The sequence below is a fragment of the Eutrigla gurnardus genome, assembly GCF_963514095.1.
Source record: "Eutrigla gurnardus genome assembly, chromosome: 21".
Taxonomy (NCBI): domain Eukaryota; kingdom Metazoa; phylum Chordata; class Actinopteri; order Perciformes; family Triglidae; genus Eutrigla; species Eutrigla gurnardus.
Genome location: NC_139932.1, coordinates 16,172,202 through 16,197,201, shown reverse-complemented (window position 1 = coordinate 16,197,201; position 25,000 = coordinate 16,172,202). Strand labels below are relative to the sequence as shown.

At 43.1% G+C, this 25,000-nt stretch overlaps 1 long non-coding RNA gene across 1 annotated transcript in view; it reads right to left on the bottom strand.

The window, feature by feature from the left end:
• LOC311032256 overlaps nucleotides 1-21,079 on the bottom strand; it is a 68,074-nt gene extending 46,995 nt beyond the window's left edge. Inside the window, exons 1-3 of the long non-coding RNA XR_014599167.1 lie at nucleotides 20,881-21,079; nucleotides 17,389-17,475; nucleotides 16,353-16,603 (exon numbers count right to left, since the gene is read on the bottom strand). This is a non-coding gene — a long non-coding RNA (uncharacterized lncRNA). The remainder of the gene's footprint in view (nucleotides 1-16,352; nucleotides 16,604-17,388; nucleotides 17,476-20,880) is intronic.
• Between the last annotated feature and the right edge of the window lie 3,921 nt (nucleotides 21,080-25,000).

The following is a 25,000-nucleotide window of genomic DNA, read 5'->3' as shown; positions in this document are numbered from 1 at the left end:
CGCACTTTGATCCCTTTATGGACAGAAATTATTAAATAAAATTAAATAAAATGCACTTTCTGTGCGTAGAAATTATATATATATATATATATATATAGCTTTGACTCAATCTCATACCCACATACACACGTGTACATCGCACCCAGATGTGGAACGAGAGCTTTAATTCCATCTCAGCGTGGTAACAAACGCTATTCAAAGGAGATTAATTCCACAAGAGGATTATTCTCCACATTAGAGATAATAGGAGGTAGGATGGGGGATGGGTGGACAACATTTGATCTTGCAAACATCTAGCTAATCCCAGGTGTAACACACGTTGGTGTACGTGTATTATGCGTGTTTATTCATTTGTATTACGTATTATTATACCTGCTTTACTTGTGCGTGTGTGTGCGTTGTGTTTCCTGTGGGTGTGTGTCAAAGCCGAGGCGTTCCCGTAGGCAGCAGCTGTGCCCCCTGGCCTCCTCCGTACAGTGATAACACTGACCGTTCACTGATTGACACATCCAGTTCATGAAAGAGCTTATATCGGCTGTCGTGTCAGGCTGGAGGTGATGTGATTTACATTTATGTGGGAAAGGAGAAGAGATTTGAGTAGTCAGCGTGGACAACAACAGATGATAGAGCTGCAGAGGGCGAAAAGAGAGCCAGCCGGAGTAACTTAATCAGAAAAAAGGGCCGCAGCAGGCCCGCTGTGTTAATTAACAGGTGATCTCTTGGATGCAGAAATGGAAAAACAGCACAGCCGCAGTGAATTAGGTTGCAAAGAATTGACTGCAGCGTTAACATCACAAGAAGACAGTTAACTAGATTACTACACAAACATGTCTCTCTTCTCTAGCTGTGCTGAAGCTGCTTCATCATCACACAGAACAAACCGTACTCCAGCTATATATCTATTCGGAGGGTTATTCAATTAGCCGTCTTGAATTCGCTTCCCCAGTTGGAATTTTTTCAGTCAGAGTTCATCATAAGTTTCCAAACACAGCAAAGTAAACACATGGGCTTCAGATGAACGGGCACAGTCAGCGCTCTGAAGAAAGCAGACGCTTGGAAAAAGGAAGTCTACATTGCCACTACTTTCTTAGCAACATACCGTATTTTAATAGTTTTCATATTCAGTGTCTCCTGTTTTTCTGAATCGTACCATGACAGCAGATCCAACTCATTCTAATGATACTACGGGATATTATTCATGAAATATAGGCCCTAACGCATGAAACTAGATATGATTTTCATTATCAATTAATTTGCAGGTTATTTAAAAATATGTGTGGCGGAGATTGTATTGTTTCTGAAATTATTACATAAAACAAAGTTAAATAATATTGTGATATTGGCATGATGGCTGTGGAAACGAGCGTCAATTTGCATTTTTCCTTTTGTCATTTCGGTTGAAATTGATATTCGGTTAAAATATGCGATAACAATTTCGGATTCAAGCTGGACTAAACACGATTTCACATTTGTAACTGAAAACATTGAAAATGTGACCCAGTTCATTTCTAATTGCAGTGTAGGCATCAGCTGACAGGAAGTAAACATGGACCCAAGCTGTTGCCTAGCAATGGCATCCCGTTGAAATGGTCTGCACTTGTTTTTGTGTGTGTGTGTGTGTGTGTGCGTGTGAACTTGAACCTACGCAGATCAATCTGTCCGCATCAACAAGGGCACTGGTAGTAAACCACAAGGCCATTCAGGCTTGAAGATACAGATGCGACGCATGCTGACTCATGTGTGGGTGGGCGTGTGTGTGTGTGTGTGTGGGCGTGTGTGTGTGTGTGTGGGCGTGTGTGTGTGTGTGTGGGCGTGTGTGTGTGTCGACAAAACTGTGCAAATATTATCTCTATCTCACACACACGTACAAATTTGCTGGAGCCTACTTAACATGAATGGCCTCTGCCTTGATCAACTCATCCTTGGAACTAAAACACACACACACACACACACACACACACACACACACACACACACACACACACACACACACACACACACACACACACACACACACACACAGTAAAAGACTCATCACTTGAACTGCATCGTCCATCTAGGCAGAAGTAATCAAATCAAGGATGTCTCTCCTTTTTTTTTGTTAGCACTCTGGCCCTCTCTGTATTTCCCTCTTTGTTTTCCGGTCTCTACCTCTAATGAGAAGCCGGTTGCCACAGTGCGGTTGTTTGGTGCTCATTTCAAATGTTTCCCCACTCTAATGAGTGTCAGACAGCTTGAGTTCCCCCAGATTGATGCTAAACTACATTTGTTTTACACCCATGATAAACAATTTTACGAGATTTTAAACTGTAACGGAGAAGCAGCGACACAGATCCATTACAGTGGAGATTTCAGCATGAATCAATCATTACAGCAGAAATGTTCCTCCGGTGCTTCCTTTTTGACACCACCTTTATTTATTTCTGTAGGCTGCACTGAAGAGAACATCTTCACCCTTCAGTCACTCCACCATCTGTGCATAAAGCATCGGATCTGGTTGCTTTTGGCTGTTAAAGCTGTAAAAAAAATTCAGACTTGCAACGCAAACCTGCACAAAAGGCAAGTCATGTTCCCGCCATCGCATGAGTGCAACATACTATCTGTGTATTAATTGTTCATCAAATATCAGCATGTGTCTGAGTGATGCTTTTCTTTTTTGTTTTGTTTGTTTTCTACCAGAATTAAAAATACATACATATCCCGTACTTTTAGGCCTCCAGCAAAGCAGGAACCGAGGTGTAACACTTTACCTTTAAAAGCACAAAAAATAACAATTTTACCACATCCACTGTTTCAAAAGGTGGCGGTTAGTATCCGAAGGCACCTTTGTCAGCTCAAACGGGAGGAAGGCGAGAGGAGGAAGCCTGCACTGTAATGTAAAAAGTAATTTTACAAAATCACACCCGAACACGGGCGCAAAAAAAAACCACACACACACCTTCACATAAACATAAGGTGGCGAGATGTTTGGACGGACCGACGGTGCACTCCTCCCTCCGCCTGCACAGAACTCGCAGCGCCGCCTAATCATCGTCATTACAGCCGTTTGAAAAACTGTTTCCAAACAGGCAATCAAAGCCTGTCTCGATAATTAGCGGAAGGGAAGACGTCTTTGTGAGCAAACTGCTCCTCTCCCTCCTCCCATTGCCACCAATCTGAGAACACAAAATCAGATCAGTCTCCTATGAGAACACAAAAACCCTGCACATGTGTTTTTGCATGTGTGATGCTTAGTGTGTGTGTGTGTGTGTGTGTGTGTGTGTGTGTGTGTGTGTGTGTGTGTGTGTGTGTGCATGCGTGCACCGGTTGCACTTATTGTGCTGCCGAGACAGCTTGACTGAAAACAAACTGACAAAAAACATTTGAAGCAGAAAAAAAAGAGAGAAAAAAAAAAAAACACGTACACACAACAACCTGTCAAGAGCGAAATGCCTCTAATTTTTCTGTCATCTGCCAGCCGTTTAACAAGACGAGAGCGCTCTGCCCCCACACTCCTTTTTCCAAGCCACGAGAGGCAGCGATGGAGGGAGGAAGAGGAGGGGAGACGGAGAGGATAAAGACGAGGGTGGGAAAGAGACAGACACGAGCATCGGATATGTCTCTTTCCCCATCTCAAATCAGTCAACTCACTTAACCTTTCCTTTCTCTCTCCAGGTTGTGGTCCTTTTCTCTTCCTGGTAATCGCAGCCTCTTGGCCGCCTCAGACAGTGAAAGTACAAAGTGTATATTTGTAACTATCAGAGGAGGCAGGGTAATAAGCACTTAGCCGTTGGCCCCGTCTCTCTCTCAGACCAAACCTCCAGCTCTCTGCCTCCAGCGCTCGCTCTCTAAGGGGGAATGGTGTTTACAGTAAAGGTCCTGTTCACTTTAATACGGCACATTATGCTGATGCTGCTGTCAGCTTAGATGAGGGGGCAGGCGGTGTGTGTGTGTGTGTGTGTCTCAGCATATCCATTTCTGTGTATGCTGGCTTGTACATTCATTTCTGTGCATGCATGTGTACATTCACAGCAAATCTGTGTGTGTGTGTGTGTGTGTGTGTGTGTGTGTGCGTGTGTGTGTGTGTGTGTGTGTGTGTGTGCGTGTGTGTGTGTGTGTGTGCTGTCAGCTCGCCTCCTCTTGCTCCTCCAGCGGAGCTGATGATTGGTGGAGACAGGCGGATAGATGGAATATTTAACTGTCGCGTGTTTAAAAGAACAACAGATGCTTTGTTCTGCTAATTAGCACTTTAGCACAGAGAGCAGCTACAGTACAGGTGTGTGTGTGTGTGTGTGTGTGTGTGTGTGTGTGTGTGTGTGTGTGTGTGTGTGTGTGTGTGTGTGTGTGTGCGTGTATGGGATTGTTATCCAAACTCAGTCAGGGGTTCAAGCAGCCCCACTTGACTTGCCACATCCAATCCTCTTCGTGCTCCACCAACCTGGTGTTATGAGCGGGTCGGTATCCAGCGGTACAAAAAGGTGGACCAGACTTTATAATAGGATGATTATAATTGTTTCAAAACACACGATTGTGGTGAATGCTGAAGCTGGCGATTTTAAGTGGGTTTAGTGGGTGTTAATTTAACAACATCAAAACTTTAGGATATGTAAAGGAAGAGGTTGGGGACGTTGAGGGACCCACAGGGTATCAGCAGGGTAACACTTCCACACTTCCATGGATATGATTGGAAGTAAACCTCAAATCCCTGAATCAAGTTTTAGTCGGGACAAAATGGTCACAAAAGAAAGAAATGCAAGGAAAAGGCAAAAACAAAACTATGACCAAACTAGAGGCTAGTCCTCTGGAATGCAGTTTGGCTTGAGGTTAAGTAGACAGGCGGTCTTGGAAAGACTCGGCTCAGTCCAGTAGTTTTTGTCCTTATATAGGGCAAGCTAGCGGACGGTCGTATAACACCCGAGTCAGACTCGGCCACGGGGAGAAAATAACATAAATTAAGACGGGAGACAACGGGGGCTAGTCGGGGAAAACACAAGGCTAAGACCGTCTGCTCCGATTCTGTCACACAGTAAAAAAAAGAGAGCAAAACTGTACACAATATGGGTCATTATTACAAACACGCATTCATATCCTTTTGTTGGTGCCTCTTCCAGCAGCCGAGACGTCGCTCTCCATCACAGTGACGGGACGGGAGGAGCTTTGTATGAGTGTGACAGGTCGTTGTAGTGCCATCCCCCCCACTCGGCCCAGAGATGCTCCTCTCCTCTCCTCTGACACTTAATCAATGCACTGGAAGTAGCCTTTCACACACAATCTAATTATATGGAAATGAAGGGAAACCAGGGGGCTCTATGCTAAGTGCGCTAACACACACGCACACACACACACACTTACACAAGTACTCACTGTGGCAGAGAGACAGAGAGCTGCAGGAAAGAGAGGGAAGGTTACAGGCAAATGGAGTCTACGTTAAGTGCTACTCATATCAACAATGCTGTAGCAGGTAAGGAGACTGTGCAAGCTAGTTCACACACACACACACACACACACACACACACACACTGAAACCACACTGCTATGTCTCTAACATAAGCCCACATATCATCTGTATTGTCTTGTTATTGGTCCCAATCGTGCTTTCTTTCTGTCCATTTATCAGGCTCTGACACTTGGGTGTGTGTGTGTGTGTGTGTGTGTGATGAAGGTGATGCTGTGAGGTAGAGTAGGGTCAGGGTTAACTCGTATAATAAATCAGGCTCGTGTAGCCATTAAAGCCGGGGATCCTGCCCAGGCAATAGTCTGGGGAATCATCCATAAACTGTGACTGCTCCGCTCTGAATGCCGACTCACACTGCACTGTCACAGCACCCCCCCACCCCACCCCCCCAACCCCCCCCCCCCCCCCCCCTCCACGCTGGCTTCAGGGAGTCACCACACCAGGATGCTTACTGTAATGTCGGAGAGATATCGTATCATTCAAACACACTTTATGTTCTTTCAAGTCCATCTGTGAGTTCAGCACTTCATTTGTTAAGATTTAAACTACATTTAAAAATAAATCAACTAAAAGGTGTAGCTTTTCATATTTCCCGTTTTCTTGTATTGATCGTTATCATTGTTATCAAGTCCGGCAATCGTGATTAGAAGAATTTAACAACGAACAATCTATGTACGTGAAGGCATATCATAATATAAGCTCTCAATCCGTTATATTATGAACAGGAATATTTTGCCAAAAGTTCTGGACATAACTGGAAACTGTATCTTGCTCATTTAAGTGTGTGTTTGTGTGTGTGTGTGTGTGTGTGTGTGTGTGTGTGTGTGTGTGTCAGAATATGTGAAAAAAGCAAGATGGAGAAGATCATGATTGAGTCAAGCAACCTGACAGCTGTCAGTTGAACCTATTTCAGCTGAGACACACACACACACACACACACACACACACACACACACACACACACACACACACACACACACACACACACACACACACACACACACACACACACACACACACACACACACACACACACACACACACACACACACGCGCGTCAATTAGGAGCCATGGTGAGCTGAGCAGTAGTGAGCTGATTGGGTCACATGTTTACTCCCTGCAGCCACTGTCAGCTACAGACCAACAATACAGAGGACATCACCTGACACTCGGACAAGGAAACACACACAGATGGGCACAGACACACACACACACACACACACACACACAGACACAGACACACACACACACACACAGTATATGCAGCACACAGTCGAGTGTGCGAGCATCTGGCAAAATAAACAAAGCATATATAACTACTGGTGCAAAGCCAACAGACGCACACAGACAGATGCAAACACACTTGCACTCAGACATCCACCCCTGTCACCCTACAGCTCCAGCTGTGTGCCAAGCGATGATGTCGGCTGAGAGCGGAAAGGCGAGAAAGAATGAGAAACAACCGATGATGAAGTCTGCACAGTTGAAGCGCGGGGCAATAAGAGGCTTTGCTGTGACAAAAAAAACAAAAAAAAGCAAAAAGGTGCAGAGCTTTTAGAGATCATTAAGGGGAATTGTGGGCACCTTGTGTTTATGAAATAGGAGGTGGCATTTTGGGAAAGTATACTCCATATTAACACATGATCCTTACTCCTGATAGGTGTCTTTTGAAATCAAACGGGGTTGAATTTAGTCCTGCAAATATGAAGTGTCATCAAACAAAGTGAACGTAGCCAAAAAAGGAAGACTGAGGACACTAGTTCTCGTCCAGCAGTGAGCCATGCTGGGCCACGTCATTAAAACAACACACATCAGAGACAGAAAGGACACAAAAAGAGAAGAAGGAAGCCACGCAGGAAGAATTAAGAGGATGTGGGCAAGAGAAAGGAATGGCCATGGTAACAATACAACAAAAAAAAAAGACCAAAAGACCTCAAGAGAGAACAAGCGATAGATGGACACAAAGTGATAAAGTGTATGTGTGCGTGTGTTCATTATAAAAGTGTTCTGATTGTCTTGGCGTCCTATCAGGTGGCATCAAACCCGTGTGCGATCTGGAGGGGGAACTACAAAGTGGATCCTGGGGCCTGCAGAAAGAAGCCTTTTTGATCGCGCTAATTAAAAGCCATTTTGTTTAAAACAAACAGACACAAGTCTAATTGGCTCTTTTCCATAAGAAAGGGGTGGATGTTGAAAGTGGAAGAACGCATGGAGGAGGGAGGAAGTGTGTGTGTGTGTGTGTGAGGTGGTGGTGGATCAGAGGGAAGCTGTGCTCAGCCTGGCACATGCACCGCTACACACACATGTACACACACATGTACACATTGTATTACTTGTGTGACCCACTATCACGGATGCCCATTAAAAATCTGAGCGTACAGTAAAAAGTAAAAGTCAGTGCAACTATGTGACAAGATAACACACACACAAAGACAAACAAGAAACACACACACAAATTCACACGAGTGTAAAATTCAAAGAAAGCTGCTGTTATGTCGAACATATGGTGGAGTTCAACAGCTCCTAACTGCTTATTATTCTTTCTTTCTAGAGGAGACGACGTTACCTCCACTTTGAGTCTTCAAGTCTTTTTTTTTTTTTTTCTTTCTTCAAAAGCAGAGAGCAGTCAACTGGTCTTTAATTTTATTTATTTTTTTACACTTCAAAAGAGTTTTGTTCTTAACAGTAACCACATTACAGCACAAACTAACTAGACTCAACTAGTGTTATGCAGAAACCCTGCAGCCTCCGAGTCAAGCTGTGTGTTGCAGAAATAGTTAGTTGTGCAAAACCAGCTGGTAACCTTGTAACGCCAAAAGTTTTTCACGTGGAACAGTTCTGTGTCTCCATAGACTCCCATGTAAATACTAAAAATCCTGAAGAAAACAAGGATTTAATGCACATTTTACATATTGGCCAAAGAGTGTAATTATAATTTCTAGGTCCCTCACATGATGCCATTTGGCTCATAAAGACATGGATTTACATTGGACGGGGCGCCGCCTCCAATGTTGTATCCAGTTCTCTGGAAACATGTTTACAGCTGGCTAAATTCCCTGTTCTTGACAACTTTACAGGGAGCCTCAACTCCACCAACAATCCACCTCATTTTCAGATTAGCCTGGAATAACGTCACAACATCTCCTCAGAAACTGACGGATGACTTCACAGAGATTTCAAACAGTCTATGTGCACAACAGTTCATTTTTAACTTGGACACGTTGAGTTCTAACAAAGTCAATACCATAAAAACAACATTTGTTTAGTTGTCTTTTTTTTTTTATCACAGTGCATCAAATCCTTGAGGAGGATTTGCACTAATACACACACACACAAACTGCATGTGTGACACACACACACACACTCACTCACACATGCACACCTGGGGCTGAACAGGGAACAGATTGTCTCCTTCCATCTTTGAGTCATCACATCACGGCCTGCAGCTCCTCCGGCTGTGTTCACACTGTTCTGCTCAAAGAACTGACTGAAATGAACTGCAGCTGAGCTGGATCTGAAGTCTGAACTGTCGTGGACTGGACTGGTCTGAGGTTAACTGGCCCGGCAAAGAGACATTAGCCAGCTCAACCGGGGCATTTGTGTTGAGAGGGCTGTGTTTTCCAGTGATGCTGGAGTCGATATTAGACTTTCAGGGGAGTGTGTGAGTGGGAACCCTGGGAGGAGTTAAGTGGCGTATCCCTGTTTCCCTCTCTCTCTCACACCACACACACACATACATATGCACATACACACACTACAGAAGTGGCACCCGAAGGCGATTTATCATGAGAGCTGTAGGGGATTTTCCTCCTGCTTAAACTCACTCTATCACTGTGAAAGAAACTCTCGCAAACACACTGTGTGCGTTACAACGACACGCGATTCTCACGGAAATGTCCACCACACTGTAAAAGGTAATAAACATCCAGAATCGATGGCACCACCTGTGGTTCCACAATCACTTACACTTGAAAGAAAAACACACATATCTCGCGTGAACTTCACATCACAGAACCAAGACGCTGACAAAACGTATACATTTTCCTCCCAATGACTCACAACGTGCAGCGATTGTGTTTACAGCTACAACAGAGGGGATTGTGTCTTGAATTGCAGAGGGAGCAATTGTCACAACGTACACACAACACACTGCATTAGAGCGGCGCTTCCCCGTCTTTGTCGCGACAGAACGTTCACTTATCTATATAATAATAGGAGGCCGCAGAACTCGACGCAACAAACACAATGGCGAGCGGCGCCCGCAGACAAGAGTGTTGCGAGATGTAATCGGCTCCGAGGGAGAACAAGAGGGAAGAGAAAAGGAAGAGGGAGACACAACGTCTTTAATGCGTGACACAATTTGTTTGGAGTCGACAATGAAGCCGTCGACAACAAAAGCGCAGACATCAGACTATTGTTGGGGGGGGGGGGGGGGAGCGTCTCTTTGGAGGAAATGTCGTCGCTGGGAAAAAAAAAAGCAGATGAAATACGTGGAAACAGTGTGAATCAGGAAGTATTGACAGCCATTACAATCGCAGCTGGTGAGTGTAAGTGGAGTATGATTATAGACTTGATGCACTTTGGATGAATTACAGCGTTTTCCCTCTAATGTTTAATGTATGTTTGAACAAACATGACCTACTCCGTGTGGAGGAAAAAAAGGCAGAGGAATCACATTAAAGTGGATCTTTGCACCTGCTGTCATTGGGCTTTCATATCCGTGTGTGAAAGCCTGAATGCGAACGGATAACGAGCCCCATTGAACTTTAATGAAACAGTAGGAAATATGCTTGTTTGCTTTTCTTTCCGAGAATGGCTGGTCCACTTTAAAAGTCGATCTGAAACGGCATTTCAACAGCATCTGGCTTCTGTACTGTGACTTATTTCTCCGAGTGAAACAGGATAGGGAGGCGGGACATTTGAATTTGATTTGATTGAATAGATTAGTGTAAAACATAGAAATCAGTTGGTAAAAGCCAATTTAAGCATAGGTCACATTTTTGTTTTACAGGAAGAAAAGATAATGGATTTTGAAGAAATGTGTCTGTTTTTTTTTTTAAATATGTTAACTGCAACGGAGGTGACGTTGTGAATGTTAGTGGCAGAATGGCAGTTGAATAAAATCACTCATCACCACCACTCAGAGTCCCCATCTGTCAGATCTCAGCTCCCCTCTGATGCCACTATGACGTCACATCACGACATCATCATAGAAAGCGGGGCGTCTGTATTTGTGACAGTATTGAAAACACACATTTAAGGTTTCCATATACCCTGTGTGCCGGTTATTGGGTTTAAGCTTAACTCATGTTCAGGATATTCCCCGACATATTGACCTTTAACAGCGGCACGGGACAACAACACAATAATCAATGAAAGCAAAAAAACATTTATAAATAAATAAAAAGCAGAAAGAGTGAGCGAAGTGGAGGAGAAATCACTCTCTCTTGGTTCATATGATCTATTATTAATCCAATTTTTTTTGCACGGACCCCTTCAATTTTTGGGGGGGTGAGAGGGGGGGGGGAGAAAAAAAATCACATTGAGCAAATTAATGAGGTAAACGTAATGATCTGAGATGATCAAAGGATATCAGTGTTGGGCAAAGTATAGCCACCAATTAGTAAAACAAGCGCAGGAAAGGGACTAAAATATGCACCGCCGCGCCTGATGAAAAGACAGGGTCAGAGAGAATGGACTAATTTCACAAATGAAACGACGCGCACCAAGACAGGCCCACGTGTGTGTGTGTGTGTGTGTGTGTGTGTGTGTGTGTGTGTGTGTGTGTGTGTGTAGGGGGGGTCATGTTTAGATTCCCCCTGGGTCTATGAGCAGAGAGTCAGGGAGGTCCCATAAGAGCAGCAGGAGAGGAGCTGGCTTGACTTTGATAACAATAATAAGGTATTTCCCTCTCTCTCTCTCTGTCTATCTCTCTCTCCCTCCTTTTTTTTTATCCCTCTTTGGCACAATGAGCACTGCCGCTCTCGTTTGATCCATGAAAGAAGCTTGTTATGCTTTTTTTTTTTTTTTTTTTTTTTTTTTCTTGAAGAGTTTGATGCACAAAGGAACAAGAAAAAAAAATAAAAGTTTGGAAATAGGCTGCATCTGTCCAACTTGGACGTTGGTTCATTAGGAAGACCTCAAGGGGTACACTACTCTTGTTTTGTTATTTTTTTAGATCTTTTTTTGTTCGTGTTAAGGGGCGGGCGCTGCTTGACCCACTGATTGAGCTAAAAGTTACTATTTATGGACACGAAAACGGTCAGATTTTGGTCAGATTTCCACTGGATTGTTAAATCATTGACCTTTTAATACAAAAAGATTGTCTGCAGGCACATCTGTGGACAGCCTCATCTGTAGACCTTGTATCAGTTTGACCATTCAACCAGCAAGAAGCATTTATCTGACCTTGAGGTCAAAATGATAGAAATACCATTCAAGTTATCTGTGCTGCTTGCCTGGTGGTTTGCTATCTGGAAGGGCCGATGAAGTTTAATGCTCAACCCAACAGTCTTTCACACTGCAGACAGGAAACGCCTATAAAGTATAGTTAGTAAACAATCATTCATTTAACAATGGTTTTGTGTTTCCAAGGCCGGCTAAATGCAGACAACGTTGATATGATCATTTAATTTTAGGTGTCTGACTTTAATATGGTTACACACAACATTTTTTTTTAATCTTAATAGATCATTAAGCTTCCGGGGTCACTGTAATGATGCCGGCGTTATCTGGATGCAGAATGTGCACAAGCAGTTAACGTTCAAAGCAACAAGCTACGTGTTTGGGTTATTCATAAAAACATCAAAGAATTATGATTGTAACTTAAGCAGCGGGCCAAACCATCATGTGACTCAGGGACAGAGAGTCATGTGACATAACCTTGATAGTAGTCCTGAGTTTGAGTCCTGAGTTTGTTTGACCCATCCAGCACCCCTCCCTCCCGCACATAGCAGACTTTCTCATTCTTAACACTCCATCCGTTGATCCAAGCGTCTCATAACGACACAGATGGGAGTTAAGTGAATGCCGGAAAGGTCGGTATTTGACATCCTGGGCGTGAGACCAGGCTGTACTACAAGCTACACTACAAGTGCCAGCTAGCAAATTGTCTCATAGAGACAATTACACACAGGACCCCTTCACCTTTCCTGCTTCAACAACCCAGCGTCTTCTCATCCTGCAGCGTAGTGCATCCGTCCCACTTTCACTCTCATCTTTCAGGAAATTTGCCATCTTTTAAAGTCAAATATTGTAACAGCTCACTTACTAAAAGCCTCCGCGGGGAATGAAAGCGTGCGGCGCATCTCTCAATTTAATAACAATGGATCACTTGGCGCTTACAAAACAGAGAGGGAGGAGGTGGGGGAGAGGAGAAGAACAGAGGGAGAGAGCGAGAGAGAGAGGGGGGGAAAGTTAGCGGCTCCTTCTGATGAATTTAAATCCTGACCTCGAAAGAAAATAAAGAAAAGAAACAACTGAGAGGATGGGGGTTGGTATTTTGGTTTCATTCTATTTTTTTTTGCTTTGTAAATTCTCCTAAGCCTCTGTGTCGCTATGTGTTGAGGGAGACAATGTTGGGACAAGCCACTTAAGCCCATTAGTCTAATAATTCATACGTCTTGGCAGCGCACTCCTCAGCGTCGTCCAAAGTCTGCAGAGAGATGCGAGAAAAGAGGAAAAGATAGACAGATCATTAAATAGATGGATAGAGAGAGAGAAGGGAACAAAACACAGCGACACAGACTACAAAGGAGAGGGAAAGACAAGGAGACTCACAAAGTGCGTGCTTGAGTATTTGTTAAGCTTTAATGAAGTACGGTGACGAGGTGAATCCTGGTAAAGCTCTGAATTTATGATTCAACAAATGAGGATTAAATAAAAGGACAGAAAGAGGATACTGTCTGTTTATAATGTGTGCTTCTATCAACTGGAATGTCATAAAATGTCACTGAATAAAAAGACTCGCAACCCTCTACAAAAAGATGGGTGATATGTTTCCATGTTTGCATCCATGATGCTTGGTGTTCAAACAGGTCAGAGGTGATGGACAACGATACGTCAAATGAGTTTTTGTTGCTGCATTCCTCCTGATGCAAATTGAGCTACAACTGCATTTCGCTGCGCATCTCCGTGTTGAACAACGACAATAAAGGATCCTTGAATCCTTGAATTTCTCTGTAACCAATAAATCTCACAAAGTGGGACATGAAGGCAAAAATCACGTAGAATCCAACAAGAAGTCATCGCATTGGGGAACTTTTTTGCCTGCAGCCTTGAAGGTTGAGATTTCTCTGAGATTAAAAAATGCTGTTGCATTACACTGCAAACATTCAACTGCACAACAGAATTTAGTAACACAATATGATAACATCACCTAATTTAATTCAAAATATGGACTTCATAAACTAAACTATTATTACAGTTCATTCCACAGAGGTCATGTTGGATTAAATATTATTTCACAAGCGACAGAAACATCCAAAGCCACTTTCAATCTTTTTATTTTAATCCTACAATATTATTCAACTAATGTGGTTTTGATTGCAGTTTATTGCAGTTCTTTCAGCAAAACAAACTCCATTTCAAGTGTCCTAACATCTCTGCAACACTGAAGAACTGTTTCAATTTATACTCAGCTGTTATATTTCATCACGCCATAAGTAACACAAACACACTGTGATAGGGAGAGAAGGGAGGGATATGCTCCAGCAAGCCGCCACATTTTGAGAGAAGGGGGGGGATTTGTTTACCGCTTCCTGTCTTGTACGACATCAACACCCCGTTAAAGCACTGACACTTAATCACACGTGGCTTTCTCACCTAAGCCTTCTTCTAGTGTTCGTGTGTAGGTGTGTGTGTGCAGGTGTGTGTGCGCAGGTGTGTGTGACGTACGTGAAATAGAGAGGGTATCTCATCAGATGCATTTGGGAAAATAGCCTTCAGAGACTGACAGATGTCTTTCTCTGTCCGACTCTTACCTGCATCTAACAATGTGTCTCGCGCTGTGGGCCTCGGGACTTGTGCACACACAACTGACCCAGAGAGTGTGTGTGTGTGTGTGTGTGTGTGTGTGTGTGTGTGTGTGTGTGTGTGTGTGTGTGTGTGTGTGTGTGTGTGTGCATTTTGGTGTACAGTACATGTTTTTCATCAGTCTAAGACGGAGCGGAAACCAATCCCTGATGCTGCAGCCCGATAACAATATCCACCACCGCTTGCCAACTGATACTGCGTGACTGTAAATAACGGACACACTCGCTGTGCCGTTACAGTAATACAGACTCAGCAATGGCCACAATAGGCTCTTCAAACAAATCGAACAGGGCAATTCTAGTAAACTGAATATAGAACAGCGCAGAAAAGAAATGGCCTAATAGTAAAATCCATAGCGATGTGCAATATGTCAAATCAAAGTTAAGTGGCTCGATCGTTTCCGTTTGTTACGCGCTGCACAAATCAAAGCTGGCAAAAGCTAAGGCAACGCCGCTCAATGCAACAAATGGTTTAGAAGTTTGTTTTTGAAAAAGTGGATGAGAACAGGACACAGGTTTTACGGCTCTTCAGACTTGTAAGAGCAAGGTTCGTCTTTAAACTCCTAATGAACGGCGCACGCTGCTCAATGAATTCCCGCGGCCAAAGTCACACACTTTCACAAGCAGCCATAAAGGCAGGCTTTAGCTGACAGGACGCCGAGACATGTAAGGCTTGTTAGAAAGGAAATGACAGGACAGTTGGACACACACATAAACACGAAGGGTGTGAACTGGATGATTGGCTCATTATAAGGCATGGCATGGCATTTTGGGAAGTCAGCGAAAGGCTAGTGTAACAACCACTGATAGGTTTTCAGCCGCCTTGATTGTTCGAAATTAATGGTAACCATTTACCTACACTAACTGCACCACCTACAACATGGATAATATCAAACAACGGGCATTATGGTACAATAAAAGTCTAAAAACTGGCTGATGTCACAGCCCTGACATTTTGTGACAGCACTCCATCTTAACGAAGCAACAATCGCAATGACTGCACAATGAAAGTCGGATTCAAGGATTGTAAAGGAATTCATTTTGCACTTTCTTTTGTAGTTTTGACAGCAAAAGCAAAATACTAAATTAACTGATTTTCATAGCGGAAAAGAAGGAACAGTATGAGAAGATGAGAAATCAATCTAAAAGAAATCACTCGCTGTAATTTCTCCTACTGAACCAACACAATGATGCGGTTGTGGTTCATTCTTTACCATTCATTCCGATTTCAGAACTTCATTTTATATTCTAGACAAGACATCAATGTTTCCAAAGATGCTAAAGTGTCAGGATGGGGAGATGCAGATACAAATAATACAGTGTATGTGACACAGTAACTTTAAAGCTACTTAATGGTCTTACACCTGCAAAAACACTAGTTTTTTAGAACACTCTATTAAGTTTCTTCTAAACTTGCTAAAGGATACTAAAGAGACGCAGTTAAATCCACACAGTTACTGTACAATCAATAAAAAACACAGACACAGACAAAACTATCTCTCTACGTGTCCCTCTCTCTCTCTCCTCTACTCATCCACCAGCTCTCTTGCTTTCTGGGAGACAGGGTGTTGATTGGCGGAAAGAAAAGCCTCCCTCAATCCAATCCCTAATCTTCAGCAGCCTTTTTTAAAAAGCATGAAAGGGGGAGGACCGGCGGCGGCGGCATTCTCACTGTCCTGAGCTGAGCAACATTTTCTCTTTCCTGCAGCAGCGACTCTGACAGAGGCAGCGGAGAGAAGCCGGTGTACGGGAAAAGCAAAAAAAAAAAAGGGCTCAGCCACGACCGCCTGCCCTGCTCAGTGCGCTCTGGAGAGCCGAGTCACACTGCCAACGCACTCCTGTTGCCGTCGCATCTACAACTTGTGTTTAGGTCTGTTGCGACTTACCGGATGCTGCGTTGTCGTGGTGACTGCCTTTCCTGTGACTCCGTTTCTGTCCGTCCCTCCCTGGGAAAGGCAGAGAGGTGATGGAGGTCGGGGAGGCTGCCGCCGCTCTTGCTTCTGCTGCTGCTGCTGGTGATGCTGCTGCTGCTGGTGATGGTGGTGGTGTTGGTTTGGGTGCTCACATTGATTTGTGTCACTTCTCTGTCTCTCTCGCTCGCCACTCCACCTCTTTCCTGCTCTCTCTCTTCACTTCACTTCACATTACACACACATGCATGCACACAAACACACATATACATCAAGGTTTTGGGCAAATTACACAAGGCTCAGGCACCAAGGGGAGGAGACGTCGATTCGTTTCGTCTCCGGGACAGACACCGCCACCGAGTCAAAACAGTCATCGACAGAACAGCAGGTCAGCCAACAACTCTAAACTCCCTAAAACTCAAAAAACAACTGTCAACTTCTACCACACAACGCATCAAAGAGGGCTACATCAACATAAATCTAATATTTTATCTTTACAATACATCATATGGCCCTGTGTTGGACTGGTGACCTGTCAAGGTGTCTTCGCCCAATGTCAGCTGGGATCGGCTCCAGCCCCCCCGCGACCCTGAATACAGGATAAGCGGTAGATGATGGATGGATGGACAATACATCATAATGCTGAGCATTCATTAGCGTTCCCAGTCTCCGCGGGTATTAGAATACATATTGTGTGTGCAGCCATATTGGTCAGAGCTAATTTTGCAGACAGGATTGAAAGCATGGTGGGCGACTGTGCCCCGAAGCAAGATGCAGCTGTAGCCTGTCAAGATGAATAACTTTTAACGCGTCAGTATGAGGAGTTGTTATGCATGTCAACTGCACACAAAGCCGTATTATTCATTTAATATAGCTGCTCAAGATAAGCCAAGTTTCTGCTGGCCACGGCGCGAGGCTCCGTCGAGTGACGAGCGGGTTAGCAAACGAGCCAGCTCGTTAAAACCCGTTACCTTGTAGTCGACACTCGTGTATTGACAAAGGGTGAAATTACCATGAGTGGTGCTGAAGGGGGTCACTTGTGTGGCGGCGACTCGGCGGAGGCGCTTCACTTGATTCTGCAGGGGGACGCCTCAGTTTTCTGGAGACCAAAAAAAAGCAAATATTAGACTCACATTCACCAGATTTACATTAACATTCAGTTATCTGCCGGGTGTCCAAGAAGGAAACTCAACTTATTTACTTATATTTACTTTGTGCTACTTTAAGTATAAAGTGTGTGTGTATATATATATATATATATATATATATATATATATATATATGGATATCCCAGCAATATCTGAGATGATGTCACTGCAAGATAGATATATAATATCATAGCTAGCATCAATAATTGCTACATCATGGCATCGGTATATATATATGCTACTTTAAGCAGCTACGAAATGGCAACATAGCTAGCATGAAAATGGCATCAGTTCATATAAAATTTTAAGCAGCTACAACATAGCATCAGTATATTAACATATATAACATAGCCAGCATGATTATTTCATGGTACTTTAAGCTACAACGTGGCATCAATTAACATAACATAGCTAGCTTTAATATTTGTCGTTCAGCAACAAGCTAAGTTTAACCTTCTGCTAGCTGTGTGATGCTAACCGACTTCTCGACGTTGGTTAGCTGTAGAGGAGGTTTGGTGCTAAATACCTGTGGTTTTAAATGTTGAACGGCTAACTCAACGCTAGTTAGTGCTGGACTGTTTTCGTAAATAACGTAATGTTTATCTGTTACAGCAGGAAAACACTCACCCTTCCGTAAACGTCGCTAACGCTAATCTGCTGTTCCCTCCCGTCAGGCTCGCGCGCCGCGAATTAACGCGTACTTGTTAATGCGCACGTACACGCGCATGCTTCTCCGTTGCTCATTGGTCCCCTCTCATTGCGCTCCCTCATTGGCTAACGTCGCCTACGTCACCGGGGGAAAAAAATTGAAACGCCTTCATCCATAAACTGAAGATGAACCGGAAGTTTAAAGGTGATGCTGTGAGCCTGGTGTTTTTATTGATACAGGAAGTTACTTTTATTGGTCATGTCGCTGAAAAATAAACAGCTGATACATTTAAATCTTGAATATATAAGTAAATAGATCACATTTTTAAAAAATAGGTATTTTTGATGTCTGAAATCTAAACCCCACAGCTTTCTCGTACATTTGTACCTCAACATCATCGGCCAACATCACACTTTAATTAATTTACCTACCATTATCTTGTATTTTATTGTATAATAGACCATAATCAATATCATATATGAAAAATAGTACATCTTTTGTAGACTAGATTAATTTGCTCAGCTTAGTTTGGCCCATGATGCTCACCAGCTACAGATCATTGTTTGCTAAGCTTTTTTTTTATTTACTGCTGTTTCACTAGACCATATGAAACTATTTGCTCTGTGCCTCTCTCACTGTTCCTCTCTGTCTCTCTCTCTCTGTCTCTCTCTCTCTTCTAATGCGTGTTTTGCTGTCCACTGTACCTTGTAAATGCCACAGTACGGATGTGTGGACTAGAGAAAAGGCTCTGGGGCAATCAGCACGAGCGCGGGGGCAGAGCGGATGCGCTTCAAAGGCTGTCAAAACTACATTATATAGTTGATCCCTGTCCAATTCACTTTCACAGTTCAACAACTACTGTATGTTAAAGATGGAGAAAACAAAGGCACGCACTGGCGTCTCCTCATTCTGAAGTTAGCACACACAAGAGGAGATGCATGTGTGTGTGTGTGTGTGTGTGTGTGTGTGTGTGTGTGATGGAGACGAGGTTTGGTGGTCAAACGAGGGAACGTCTAAATAGAGTGACCACATAGGTCAGATTTGACACACTTTATTATTCATTCACTGTCTGTCCTCAGCTGGGTTTAACTCATCAGTACACACACACACACACACACACACACACACACACACACACTCCCCTAGGTGTGGCTTTTACTGCGCATATGCGCCTGGACGATGCACAAATGTCATGAGCAATATCTGGGATGTCACTGCGAATTCACTCTCCTCTCTTCAGCGTTTAGCAGCTAGGTAGCTCAGGGAACAGTCTCTCTCTCTCTCTGTCTCTCTCTCTCTCTCTCTCTGTCTCTCTCTCTCTGTCTCTCTCTCTCTCTCTCTCTCTCTCTGGATGTGTCCTCACTTCTGAAAGTCCTGTTTGATTTGTGCCATCAGCTGACATGTGTCCCACTCAAAAGTTACAATTAAATTCAGCCATAGATAGATAGATAGATAGATAGATAGATAGATAGACAGACAGACAGACAGACAGACAGATCAGGTCACCTTCCTTAGCTTGCTGTTGTTTAGGTTCCTGCCTTATTCTTTAGGTGTAGTCCTTCAGTTCTTAGTTTTCTGTTGTAAATTTCCTTCTTCATTACATATTTGGACCGGCTGCTCCTCAACTCGTCGTCTGCTACCTGAGATTGTGAAATTCCTAAAGCCTGAAAAGGATGGATTAAAAAATATAAAAATGTATTTATAAAATCCTGTTTCTTTGTCTAAATGTACAACAAACACCTATATATCGTCATGCTAACATGACATACTAATCTGCTTTTTTTTTTTTTTTTTTTTTCAACAAGCAATTTAGTTGTAAGAGGGTCTGCGTTTGGGTTTGTTTGGGAATGTTTCCAAAAATCAGTGTTGGCGTTTTTGACTTCAATACTGGGAACCAGAAATGCCCTAATTTGTTTAAAGCTGCTCCAAATCAAGATCATGTGCAGCCCCCCCCCCCCCCTCCATCTCTGCCTTTCTCCTTATAGTCTTATGGTTTCATGGATGTTGCAGTGTGTGTGTGTGTGTGTGTGTGTGTGTGTGTGTGTGTGTGTGTGTGCGTTGGGAATCAGGAGCTATAATTTGCCAAAATAAAACGTCTATTGCTCGATGTGAGAAAAGTCTTATTGTCACATTTCTTTGCTCTCTGACCAGTCGGCCGTTTCCACGGATTCCTTCAGTTTAACGGCTTTTTAATGTTTTTAATGTCACCATGCAACTTTTACAACCCGTTCCAAATCTCAATCAGGAATATTGGATCACATTGCCTGTAACCCGCTAATAATACCACTAATAATACTCCCATTATACAGCAAACATGTACTCTATGTTATGGGCTGTTTCACGATTTTCTCTGGTTTTATATATACGGCCTTAGAATAGCTTTACAGACTGTATCTGTGATTTTACAACAGCAAAAGGCACAAACACACATTGACTCTGTGTTATTTCTCTGCTTCCAAGAATGGCATCAATGCAACTTCAGATGGTAGAGATATTTATTATTATTATTATTATTGGAGCTTGTGCTTCATGCCCTATATGCACATGCAATCAAATCCCATTCAAATTGCAGGCTATTTAATTGATATAATCTAATTTAAATTCCTTCTCGTGTCTTAATTCCGACATGTATGAATCAAAACGACTGTCAAGTGTATTTCACGCAGAGGAGTAGATCATTCTGTGAAAACATGCCATGCAGTCTTACCTCCACAGATGCAACCTCGCTTCACATATCAGGCTTATCCACCCTCTAGTGACCGGAAACCAACATTACAATCACACCACGGGCAATCTGCAGCTCTGAGGAAGCAGCTTTCTCCTATACAGCTCGATTTCTTCCACGTAAAAAAAAAAAAAAAACGCTAGACAAATATATCATGATGTATATCCATCCGCCGGTGGCCGCTGGCTATTTCCAAGCCTGAGAAATGACAGAGAAATGCAGGAAGTCGTTGGAACATAAACAAGGCGCAATGGAGGAAGCAAGGGTCAAGGCGGCGCTTCCTGTTCCAAAAACCACCTCTGTGTTCATGAAAGGAGACACGAAGCAGCAACAGCCAGCGTTCTGCATGTTTCCTTCATCCTAACTGTTGTGTTTTATTTTAAGATGTCTCACTAAAGGCCAAAGTAATAATAATAAGGAATATTAGATGAATTGAATGACTATTTCAGGAGGATTCATATGATTCAGCATGAATGGCTGTTAAACTCACAAAGCCGTACTTCACTTTCAAGGGGACATTTCTGTAAATGATAAACCTCAGAAATAATAGTTAACATGTGATAGAGTTAATAACCAGACTTTCTCCCTGCAATCATTCAATCAGTAGCCAGATTTGATTTCCTGTGTTTGTTTGTTTTTGTGTTTAATTGGAATATTTGTTGCATGCAACCTAAAAAAAAAAACCTGTTCAAAGTCATTGGGGGGTTATGAAAACCTCCATTGTCAGATGTCCAGTTCGGATTAGACTCGGCCAGACAAAAAAAAAAAAAAAAAAAAAAACGGCAGCATCTGGCCAGCATTATCACAGCATATCATAATGAATTCATAATCTGGTATTATTGAAGCATTTGGTATTATTCTCAAACTCAATTACAGTAATAGGAGGGTAATGACATCAAAGGGGGTTTTACATTTTGGGTGACGGACAGGATGTAACTTATCTCGCCGCCATTCTCACACACTGACAGATTACCTCCAAACTCCCACTGTTTTCATGTTGATTTTTAAACATGCTACTCTGAATAACCTATTTTTAAAAAAAAATCTCTTTCATTCTGCTGTTTTTTTTTTCCTTCCTCTTTGCAGGCGGGCCCGGCGCCGCAGCCCACACGACGCTTTGGACCACAATGCTCGCCAGATTCCACTCAAATGTCTTATCGCCACTTCAGAGATAAATGCAGTGTATCGACGTTTTTTAAGAGACATACGGTGTACGTGAGAATTATCTTAGTGTATACAGCGAGAGCATCTTTAATAGTCGACGAGCGGTGGTGGAGGGAAGAATGTGAAAGCTCTGAGGGATTTGGGAGAAAGGATACGATTGCATTTATGTCCCATCAAGCAGCTTGCTGGATCCAGGGGAATGCCTAATATATATCTGTATTTGGTCGCCAGCTTACATCTGTCTGCTTATGGATTTATGACTTCAAAACTATTTGGGGGGGGGGGGGGAAGAAGAAGAAGAAGGGAAAAAAAGGCGCCTCTCGACAGAGCCAATGACTAATAACTAAAGCCGACAGGGATGGCAGGCAAACACACACACACACACACACACACACACGGACAGACGCAACGACAAGGCTCGGCGACAAGGAACAAAGGAGTCGGAATCTGACACATTCTCTCTGACAGAAGGATAAAACTCACTCACCCCTCGAGCCATGCTCACAATTTACTTCTCTCTCTGTCACCCGGAGTTTTCCTCACAAACATTATGTTTGCACACATAAAAAAAAAAACAAGTCCTGTCCACACGCTAAACCCTGTAAAACCTTCACATCAAGTGTGTTTATTTGCTTCTTTATTTGTAATCTTTCGTATACGCGAGGAGGTTTCGGAGACTGTGAGTGAAATCTTGAAAGAGTGAATAAAAATGTAACGTTGTTTTGTGCGTTTCAGACGTACAGTTTGGTTCTCGTTTCCAAGTTGGCAGAAGAGCTTTGTTGCACTCAGGAGTCTTCAAATCTCTTCAACATGACTGTTGCAAATATGTAATGCAGTATATCTTGTGCACAATGTCTTGAGTAATCACATTTGTATTATTGAGCTTTAATTCTCCGAGCTAAACTCACGTTTGAATAGATTCTTTAAAAAGCAGATTTGATTCTGGGTCCAGATTTGGAAGTGCTCATGAACTCAACGTCTATTTTTAGACATAATCAAACAAAACTTCCTGTTTCTGCTGTCTGGTGCCGGGCAGGTAGGGGGAACGTGTGGGTAGAGCAGAAACAATGAGCTGAAAGATGCTAAAAGGGAGATGAATTCAACCACATGTCAGTAAATGCGGAGTAGAAGAGAGTAGAGTTCAGTTGGTCCTATTTGGACTACATTCAAATACCTTGAACACACTAGCTGGAATTCATGGATACAAACGTGACGCTACGCAAGAAAAGTGATGGAGAATGAAATGGAAGGAGCTGAAGAGGTGTAGAAGATGTGGATGGGTGGTGGTGGTGGTGATGGTGTTGGGGGGAGGGGGGGTAGATTTTGTGTAAGAGAGGCGTTTAATCCCCAGGAGCATCCTGACGGCATCTGCTCTGTACAGATGGGGACGAAGGGATGCTGAGAAACACACACACATGCATGTACACACATGTACACACACACACATGGACACACACATGCATGTTGTCACTGAGGTAAAAAAACAACTGTCGAATGTTGGAACCGTTCCTTAACACCCTCGAGGATCCTGCTAAACATAAGGTAAGGGAGCGGGTCGTGTTCCATTCTTTCTTCTGAGGTCACTGGAGCTGCGTCATCAGCTGATTAATGACACAATGCTCTTTATTCATTTCTCACTGTTTTCCTCTCAATACGCTATCGAGAGGTTGTTTTTTTATCTATTTCGTGTTGCAGCAAAGTTTTGAATCCCTGGATTGTCTGGAGGGAGTGAGTGAGTTATATCTGCTTCATTTTATTCAGCGTGACCGGCTGGATGTATACAAACTCCAAATGAACCTCTTTAAGATACTTCACTTTGGCATGAGTAGTTATCAGGTAACATACGGTTCTGAAAAGTGAAGCCGACGCTGATGTGCCTTCAACTTGCATTCTCTCTACTGGCCATCAGGGGGCAACTCCTCTGGCCGCATGAGAAAATGACCCTATTCTCACTTGATGTATTATCTACAATCTCTAGTTTCAAGTCTTCTTCAATCCAACATGATATTCATTTAGTCAATTATGTTCCATTTAGAGTCACATGGATGATAAATCAGGGTATGAGATACTAAATCAAGTGAGAAACATGGCCGTTTTCTCATAGACTTCCACACAATCAGACTGTTTTAAGGCACTTCGGCGTTGGCTTCACGTTTAAGACCTGGAGTTCCAGCATCATCATCACAGTCTCGTCCGTTTAGATAACTTGCAGGTAGGAATGTGGAGCAGCTGGAGAAGATACTTCTGGAGCTCCTTCTAGATATGTGAGTTATTTCAAACATCTTGGCCTGCATTGTCTTTCTGCCGGAGGTTGGCGCCGGGCGTTTGCTCGCTTACGGATGAAAAACACCACAATATAAAATAGGAAAAACAACCGGCCGTACATTTCGTCCTGTTTGCATTTGTTGTGTTTTTTGCCTCAATCTTACGTATTTTCCCATTTTTAACCCCGTCTCTGTTTTTCTTACGCTGCGGCGCCGTCATCGTGTTAATCTATCATCGCTCGTTCCATTTAAAGGTGGAGGATTTATTGTCAGCTGCGATGCGGAGGTGAGGTCACGGCGTATCGGAGCGGCAACAATAGCCATTGTTCCCGACCGACAGGAAGTGTCTGCACGGGACTTCCTGTTGCCGATAGTGCACCTCTGGAGGGGCGGAGAGGTGTGTGTTGGTACGCGGGTTCGTGTGTGTGTGTGTGTCATTTTCTTTTTCTTTTTAAATTGATGTCATCGCTCTTGTTTACCTCCTTGCCTGCCAAACGGCGCTCCTTCAGATTTTCTTTTTGTTGTTAATTCAGAATAAATTGCAGGTGCAATCACAACATGATGCGGTTATGAATTAGATTTTTTTCTTTTTTCCTATTTCAACCTCCAAATTTCCTTTTGCTTTGCACACAATAACTTAATATTTGCAATTTGAAACACCGGTCACAAAGGGG